The following is a 9,917-nucleotide window of genomic DNA, read 5'->3' on the forward strand; positions in this document are numbered from 1 at the left end:
GTGATTTCAGTGCTAAAAATATCCCTTTTTGTCCAGGTGGGAGGTTGGGATCAGAGAACAGTGCAGGAAACAAAGTGCAAAACGGACAGCTTGGATTTCGGTCCTTCTGAAGCAAGAAACGCTTCAATTATTTCATGCAACATGTGGCCTTCGGTGCCTGCGGGCAGAGACAAAAGTTGCTACGCAACCAAGCAAGCAGCTAGTGACCTGAGAAGCCCAGAAACCAGGCACTTCGACAAGCAGGAATTGTCTTCAAAACACAAACAGGCAGAATTTTATACTTGCTTCCAGTTTTCATGTTTGTCTTCATCTGGATTCTGAATTTATTCAAAAAAATTTGGCAGAGGGTTGTGGAAGTGCTGCCTGTGGTGTGGCTAGCGGCTGCTCGGGGCTCCATAAAGCTGTGGGAATTGGGGTTTGGAGCTTGTGACGGTGACGCTGTGTGGACACAGCTGATGAGGGACTTTGGGCAGGAGCATGGGGCAGGAAGGGATGGGGTGGCAGAGCAGGTGCCTCGTGGTTTGCAGCTGCCAGCCCCAAATGAGGGCTGGGCGGCATTCTTCATGCAGGTCTGGGTGCTCCGGTGTCGCAGGTGGATGGCTGAGGAACTGACAGGGAGAGCCACAAATCCCCCTCAGTTACAGCCAGGGTGCTCAGGCTGCCACCTTGCACTCCTATTGATAAAATCTGGGCAGTAAATTATATCAGAATAAAAAAATAAAAGCTGCAAAGTGATAATCATCTCCAATTCCTAGTGGATAAGCAACTACTGAGAGATTTAATATACTGCAAATGGAGGAGGTAAAAAAATAAAAAAATTACAAACCTCTGAGAAAAATGGCAAAAAAAACCTGCTGAAGACCTTTAGAAAGATGGAAAAGGAGGAAAATGTTTTCCAAGTAAAGTTTGTTACAGGGTAAATGCACAGCCACCACCCATCTTAAATCAGACACAAGAGGGAAATTATACTCAAGCACGTGCACTTGCTCTGCATGTTCCTTAAACTGTGCTCCTGCAAGAGACTCTCATCTTTTCTTTCCTTTTTTTTTTTTTTTTTTTTTTTTTTTTTTTTTTTCCTTGTAGTAAAGCTAATTTCTCCACTTCCAGGAAAAGAGTCTGATTTCTCTGATTTCTCTGTTGATGTTTTGGGATGGATAACAGTGCAGGTAGCCAAGCAGCCTTTCTGCCCAAAAGGCTGTTTTAAAGTATCTGTTATAAGAAGTTAAACCAACCTGGAGGCACTAATGGAAAAAAGCACTGAGGTGTCCATCTGTGAACCTGCATCCTGTCTGCCTGGAGCTGGGAATCAGCAAGCAATGAAGCTGTGAGGGACAGGCGGCTCTGACAAGGAGAACCTCTGCATTTGTGGGTGGGTGGGTGGTCCATGGGAACGTTATCTGAAAGGAAACGAGCAACAGGATGGAATTTGTGAGTCAAGTCTGTATTCAATGGGACATGTTGCTGCTGAGGATTTTTGTGACTGGATGTGTAAGAAAATTACATTTTACAGATATTTTTAAGCAAGAATCTGTACGATCAAACTGCGTCCTGAACCTGGAGCAGGGAGATGGAGATCCTGCTCAGGTCCCAGGTCTGGCTGTCAGAGGCGACCATGCTGGCTGCAATGGTGACTGAGGAAGGCAGGAGAAAAGGTCTGGGAGGCAGGTGGGAGATAGACTTAGGCTCTGCTTGGTAGGGCTGTTCCTGGAGTGAGGAGAAGGCACTAGGAACTGCTGAGAGTTTAGTTTGGATGGGAATGCGACAACTCAGCAAGAGCAGAAAGGCAGCTAGGAGTCGGCTCGTGCTGTAGGAGGGAACGAGGGGCCTTATGGTGGGTGACAGCTAGGGAAGAACAAACTGCTCCCTGGGGAGAAGCACCATTTCAGATGTCTGCAAGCCAACACTCATTCTTCTGGTGAGAGTGGGCGTGAAGGCTGGTCTGTGGAGACTCTGGCCTTTTTCCAAACACTGAAAATATGATCCTTGTTCAAGAGAGAGTACAGTCAAAACCCAAAGAAGACAAAGATGAGTTCAAAAGAAACAACAAGAAGAGAAATTCAAGAGTATACAATCTTCATCATGTCATTAATTGTAAATAATGATTTGCCTGGCCTTGGCACTGCTCCCAGGAAGTCATGCTGGGGATCAAGAATGCAACAGGATGACGCATGGCTTGGAGATATTGTGTCAAGCACCACCTGGTTCCTGTTAGCTGAATGCCTTGCTGACATTGCTCTGTCATTCTTCGCTTGACTGAAAACTCATGGACTCATTGCCTGGATGAGGCTTGATGGAAATGCTTGGTAAACTTTAAGAGTTTAAAAATGTTTGAGAAATTAAACGAGGAAGAAAAACAGAGCTCAATAAAATCTATAAAAATGCCCTTCCCCCCCCCTCCAACTTCTTGTACACTAAATATGTTAAATTCTGATCTCTAAACCTCTAATTTATGTGTTTTGTTGTTGTTTTTTTTTTTTTTTTTTTCCTCAAGGACCTTTATGTTGTTTGTGAATATATGATTTATATGAACCTTGTAAGTAACCACCCCAGATTGTTTTTAGCACCAGAGTTTCACTATCCAGCACATGTGGGTGCCCAGCTGATAGATATTGATACAACAACCATGAAACACTAAATATCCACAATGGCTTTTGGATGCACTGTATGCATTGAATTCATTGAATATTTTTTATGCTTTGAATTTTTAATGTACTGATTATTATTATTATTATCATTATTAACCTCTAAAGCAAATGTACAGAAGTATGTGAATGCTGGCACCCTTCCTAGCCTCCTGCAGCCTAACTGACCCTTCTGCATTGCCTGCTATTGCTGCTAAACAAGACTAACTTTGTGGCTAAGAAACCTTGAGGTCAGCACAGGAAGATGCCCAAGTGGTGGATTCACCTCACAAAGGCCTTTTTGGCCACTTTTAAAAACATAAAGTTAATTTCCTTATTAATAGTGGGGTGACATTTGCTCTTATTGCCTTTCCCTGTGGGGAGATATGTTGGACTGTTGCAATATGGTGTGTGGGGTATGTGCTGGTGCTCATGTAAGTCATGCACACATGGGCACTTCTGCCTATGTATCTGCCTACCACTAGTCACAGCCTGCAGTGGTTGGCACACACGGCTGGGAAAGCAGCACTGCAAAGCAGCTTGAACTGACACGGGAGGCAGAAGAGCCCGCTGGTGATAATTGGTGTCTCCTGGGGAGTCACTGCGTGTTCCTGATCTGCGCCCAAGGAAGAAAGCTCTACTGTAAGTGGCACGTGTTTGGGTGGACATCCACTGATTCAAGCTTGTCACCTTTTGTTGTGTAAGGGAGCTGTTGTCATTCTTAAGATTGGGATTAATGAATCTAATGAACCTTTGCTGATTCAAATTTGTACTCAGCAGCGTCTCTGTGCAACAAGTGAACATGGTTCAAGTGTTTCCCCCCGATCCTATTTCTGATGATGTAAATGCATCTTGCCAAGTTACTTTTTCAAGAGAAAATACAACACTATCTGTTTCTCAATGAGCAATTGTGAAATCAACTGTTTCCTCTATTTAAAAATACCATTTCTATCTAATTATTCAAATCAGAAATACAAGGAGGAGGACCACATAGTTCTTCGTGAGGCCTGAAGAGTTCTTGCTGTAACCACAAAACCCCAGCAAACCTAGAGAAATGAAAACAAACCTAAATAATGATAGCTGAATGGAAAGGGGCATGGGGGGGTGGTGTGCTTCTTCTGAAAGGCTTCACTTCTACAGGAACTGATGGGTTTTAGTTATCTAAGATACAACATCGGTAACAGAAATAACAAAGTGGAGAAAATATCATCCTTAAGACAACAAATAACAAGAACAACATCAGGAACATGATAAGACGTGGCTCAGACAGGCAATTAAATAAGGAAAGCATTCCTGTCTTTCCTTATCTGGCTGTCTCTTGATGTTTATTTGCTGGCTTTCAGTTGGAATCAGCAGGCTCACATGCTGTATATAAAGTAAAAAATCTGTGCTGCAACACTTCTTTTTGCATAAAAAGATACATTTGACAGAGGTGATGCTATCATAGAAGATGTGACATTCAAATATTCTCACAAATTAAAGTGATTTCATGATGCACCAATAAAACTATTCTGAAGAAAAGCATCCACAGGAGATACAAACAAAAGCCCTAGCCCCAACATCTGCAGTCAGTGTCTGCTTTCTGTTGTTAGTTGCAATCCCTTGACCCAGGACTAGCATGGCAATGGCAGCAAAGCTATCTAGAAATATAAGGACCTTAAAAAACAGCCAGCCCTTCCTCTCTCCTGCCCTTACAAGAGCCTTTCCTCTAAAGTAGTATTCTCCCTTCAGGTTCAAAGATCTCCATTACCTGTGGTGTTTCATCGAGCCATCTCTGACTCCAAATGGCAACATTTTCTAAGCTTGATTTGCCTTTTATTAGCAAAACTCTGCTGTTGTACCAGGGAGAGAAGGACGCTGCATTGGTCAGAAGGACTTCATTCAGTTCTTATAACGTACGGTTTTTTCACGGGTGCCTTGTGTCCAGGTGAGGGTGGTTCAGCCTGCTGGGCAAACCAGAACCTGCCCCTGAAAGAAGGGGCCAGGAAAGACCATTGCTGGCACCCTGGTGTTAATCCACCAAACTCAGTGTTGGGAAGCTTCCCTGGAAGTAATTTCTGTGTTGACGAAGGCTTGGGAAGGTGCAAGGGTAAGGGTTTTCACGGCATGAGTTGTCAGCATGCTGCTGTAGATGGCTTTTGTTTCGTTTCTGCATGCCATGAAGGGCTGCTTTGCCAAAGATAACATTGCTGCTTGTAGAGAGGAGGCTTCTCTGGCTTCAGTAGCCTGAGCTACATGCCATTAGAAGAGGAAATCAGAAATGTTAAGCATCACACTGAGTGCCTTGGATGCCTCTGCTTTCTCCCAGACCCTGGGGATTGTCAGGGCTTAGCAGAGATGTGGACTGAAGGAAATCTGGGCTGGTAAATGATCTTCTGCTTCCAAACTTATAAAATTGCATCTGAAAATAGCATCAGAGACAGTAAATATGGGATCACAAAAAGCTCTATTTCTGTGGGCACTTTTCAGAAGAACCTTATTTTAAGGCAACACTACTCTTGGAAATAACTTATTGCACTTATTTATAAGATGCTCATAAATAATTTACGGTACATTAACTTGTAAATGTGATAGCTTTTGAAATCATTAAGCCTCAGTAGCTTGCTTTGTAAATCCATTGGCTGAGTCTCATTATTAAAAGCTAATTAGCTCGTTCAGCTGGAACGTATTTTGCAAAATAGCTATGCTGTTACTCTTCTTTATATTACAACAGATTATATTACTTCTTAAAATATTCCAGCAATAGCATAATGGAAATATTTAATAATAAGGATATAAAATTCTGTACAAACAGAGAATTGCATTAGATCTACAACAATTTTTTTTCAAAGTCTGAGGAGTTATTATGATTATGATCATTTTTAAGAACATGTGATATTAGTGATCTTTGATATATACCTTACTTATTTAATATTAAGGGTTACAATTTATACTTGGAAGGATATTTCTAAGGTGTTAACCTGGGTGTGGGAGAAGCTTGGGCATTCTGGTCTGTGCTTAAGGCAGTTACCCTCCTGAAGGGATGCTTCTCACCGCTGGCTGCCACGAGGAAGCTGCAGACCAGGCTGTGGGCAGTGCATCCACAGCTGCCAGACCCAGTTGGGGTCCTGATGGGGTGAGCCCCGCTTCATATGGACAATACAGTGCTGAACCACCCTGCACCATCCCGCCCTGCATGCCTGGCCATAGAAACACTGGAGGAGCCATTTTGTAGAATGGTTTTATTTCAGCATGAAGTAACAAGGCATTTAGAGTCCATGTGCCATGGTCCTGCCTTTAGGAGGAGAGGCTCGGTAGGAAAATCAATGGACACCAGGAATAAAAAAAAAAAAAAAAAAAAAGAAAAGACAAAGACATCTGGTTTGATAATAGTAATCTCTGTTGTATCTGAAATGTATTTGCTATGTAAAATATCCAAGCATTCCTTTTTTTTTTTTTTCTTTCTTTTTTTTTTTTTTTTCCTCTCCTCCCCCTCCTCCCCAATACATTTTAGGTTCATATTTGTCTTGCCTTCAAATTTAAACATATTTAAACTTCGGTACATTTAAATCCCTATTAGCAGCTTTTAAAGGGATTAGGGCAATTGGCTTTTATTCTGCAGACACAATACTATTGCTTTCAGATACATCTTCTTGGATTTCCTGTTCAAAAGAAAAAAGGAGGAATTTAAGTAATTCACAGCAAAGCTACAACGTCTGCTTCTGCACTGATGAATGTTTCCCTTTAGGAAAGGCAGTTCTCATTAATATAACATCTGGCTTTCATCTTGAATAAATACAACTCAAAAGCAATAGAAAAGGAGTAGAAAAATGTGAATTTTCCAGCATATCAGGCAGCCAAAGGCCTAACTGACACAAAGAGTATCTGGCAAGCAAAGCTGCTCAAGGAACTGCCACAAATAAATGTCTGGGACATGGAGTTTCAGAGAGACCATTTGGTCACCAGCGATCCCAGAGGAGCAGGATGACCAGGAGAGTGGAAAGCAGCAGGGGTTGGTGATTCTGCACAGCCACAATGGCCACGACCAGCAACCCCTCGAGGGCCTGCGCCATGTGAACTACGGTGTGAAAGTGGCAGGCTGAGTACCTGCTCTGCATGCTGTTTGGCAGCCTGCAGCCTCCCTTTGCTGCTCTCCCCCTCATCAGGCCACGTGCTTCACCCCTCTGGGATGCCAGAAGTCCAGATTTTGTGAATTAGTGTTTATAGAAAAAAACAACAGAGAGAAAAAGATTGTAATATTTATCCATTTTTACCCTTTAATAGTAAAAACACCCACCCAACCAACTGAAACCCCTAATCACCACTTCACCTCCCTCCCAAAAAATCCACTTGGAGGATGTGGGTGGACTGGGGGAAGCCAGGGCACAAGGCAGGGGCTGCTGCTGCTGGGGCAGGGGAGTGCTGGTGGCACAGTGGCTTGATGGCAGAGTGGCATGGTGGCACAGTGGCATGGCCACATTGTGGGTACAATCCCGCAGGGACCTGCTGAGGTGCTGCAAGGCTCCCGAGCGGAGCGTGCTGAAGCTTGGACAATCATCACAGTGACTGTGGCTGCCAACTGGAAGCAGGAGGGAGCTGGCTATAAATGTTTTTTTTTATTTCTGCTCTGTTTGAGCTAATTGTGCAGCATGTCAATTTGAAAGCTCTCATAATTTAGAACTCTTAAAATTAATTTTATGACTTTGAATAGTAGCTAATCTCGCGTTTAATTTTTACTAAGACTTTCTCTTTTCTGAATGCCTTCTGCTTGTGTTTATAAAATGCATTGTGAGGGCAGAGACCAGCGACACGCACCCAGAGCTGTCTGCCTGAGGGCCCTGTACCTTCTCCTTTTATTAGGTCTGCTCCTGTCAGCCTTAAAACTCTGCAGCTTCGCAGCATGCCCCTATAAGGTAAAATTCAATTCCCCCATTCAGCAGAAGGGAAAACTGGTGCACCGACCAGATAAATTACCTGCCCAAGGTCAGAGCATGGCAGGGGGAGCAGCAACATGTCGATGAAACCATCTCTGACCCGTGATAAGCCTGTAAGCTGTTCTTGGTAGGAAGCACTAGTATGGCTTCACTGTAGCAAAGAAACAATATCATTTTATTTTTTTTCTAACCCTTTGCATGTTATTTATTTTTCCTTTCTTTTAGCTTCCTGCAGCACCCTTTATACAAGTCTTAATGGTAAATGTGATGAAGGGATGATTGTGCTACAAGTGAATGAGTGAAAGCAAGTTTCTGGGGCAGAGACAAAATTGTTCCAAATAATTTTGTAAGAATGCACTATATTCTGTCCTGAAAAAACACGGGGACCACATCTCGCCCCAGAGACTGCAGCCCTTCCCTCACCCCATTTTTCAGCATTTCCTACGGTGGGCCAGGCCTGGAGGGCCCAGTCTGATCTCCGGCATTCCCCAGTGGCAGCCTGTGTATGTGTACTGAAACCAAAGCCTTTATATTTCAAGACATAATGTTTCAAGAAGCTAATAACTATTGACCTGACTTTTTCAACTCTGACATGTACATTATCGCTGATGAAGAGAGAGAGTCGCTTTTTCGCTACAGTGGAAATATGGGGAAAATTCTGTTTCCTGCTGAGAAAAATCAGTATATGCAGGAACTGCAACCTGGAAACAGCTTAGCACTATGAGAGCTTGGCCTTTCTTGCCTTCAGCTTTCTGTTGTGATGGGCTTGTCTCACCCTGCTCATCACATTTCGGAGCTGGAGCTGCCACTGGTGGGGATGGTGCTGGCCCCTGTGGCACCAACCAGCCCTCATGTGCTGCTGCAAGATTAAATATCCCAAGTGATGATGGCAAAAGCAGGAGCCGTGAGAAACTTTTTCCCAGTCACGGGACTTCCTTAGCAACATTTATTATTCAGCCTGCAAAGAGGAGGAGCAAAGTGGTATTGGAGGCTCCTCGTTCCCCGCCTTGGCCACAGCCCATGCTGCAGGCTGCACGAGGAGGCCCAGCCAGGCCCGCTGCTCCGGCCTCGCTCCTTGCCCATGGGTAATGACGGTGTGTCGCCACAGACCCGTGCAGGTGGTTGTGAGCTCCGGGCCGAGAGGACTCGTGTCTCCACAGAGATCACCTGCAGGCATGCTGTCTGGTGAACAATGCCACTGTCCTTCAAATAATCTGAAGAATAAATTAGTTTCCTGTATGGGATCTGTAGCACTCCAAACGCTGGTCATCACGTGCATTATTCAAATAAAATACCAGCAACATTTGTGAATTATTATTATTATTATTATTATTATTATTATTATTATTATTATTATTAACTGTATAATTTACTATACACAGATAACAACAGAAAAGTGAGGAAAGAGAAAATTTTGATACCCTCCCTTGCTGCTGTAGTGGAACCCAGTTGGAATAGTATTGGTTTTGTGCTTGGTTAGAGGTTCTTCCTTCACATGGAAAACGGCTTCTTTTGAAAACAGGTTGCAATACTCTTAATTTTCTTGCCAAATTCCTCGGGACAGGAGGCACTAGTAATAGTCCCTCGGCCTGTGCAGGAGCTTTCTGTTTTCTGGGAAGCTTTCTGCTTTCTGGGAAGTCAGAGGGCAGAGGATGGAGCAAAGTCAAGAGCTGAAAGTTTCCAAATGCAGATCATTGCTGAGCCTCCACAGCCCTGTGGCACAGAAGAGCCACAGGCATGGGCAGCAGGACCGCCACTGCTGTAGGTTCTTTCTCCAGCTCCTACAATATCCATTACATATGCTGTCTTCCTCGTGCTTTGTGCATGGTCTGGAATGCTATAAAATCCATTTCCCCTGGACAGGAACAGATGTACTTGATCAGTGCTTGTGTTCTCATTGGAACTCACTTTGCTTCAGGTAGCTTTAAATGGAGGTGAAAACGATGAAGGTGAGACCAAGCAATGCAATGAAACTGTTTCCAGTGAACAAACAGACACTGGATGTGTTGTATTTATCCCAGGCTGCTTAATGACAAATCCCTCATATAACATGCTGTACATTTATTACAACCTGTGATTTGTGGGGAAAAAAAAAAAAAGCGCAATCTATATTAACCTCAAAGCATCTCAACAGGGCTCAGTTTGCTTAAATTTTCAAATGTTTATTATTTCATCTCAGAAGAAAAACTTTATTTCTATAGTCAGAAGGAAATTTTATTAAGTTCAGAAAAAAAAAATAAATTGATTTTCAGCAAATACCATTTGGCTTTTGAATCAGGAGGAAATAAAGCAACCCAATATGGTGTCATCGTATTACAAAAGGAATACTATGGCTACAGGTCAAAAAATTTGGGTGTTTGTTTCTTCATTTGCATTGAGTGTA

The sequence above is a fragment of the Aythya ferina genome, assembly GCF_964211825.1.
Source record: "Aythya ferina genome assembly, chromosome: 9".
In the NCBI taxonomy this organism is placed as follows: Eukaryota; Metazoa; Chordata; class Aves; order Anseriformes; family Anatidae; genus Aythya; species Aythya ferina.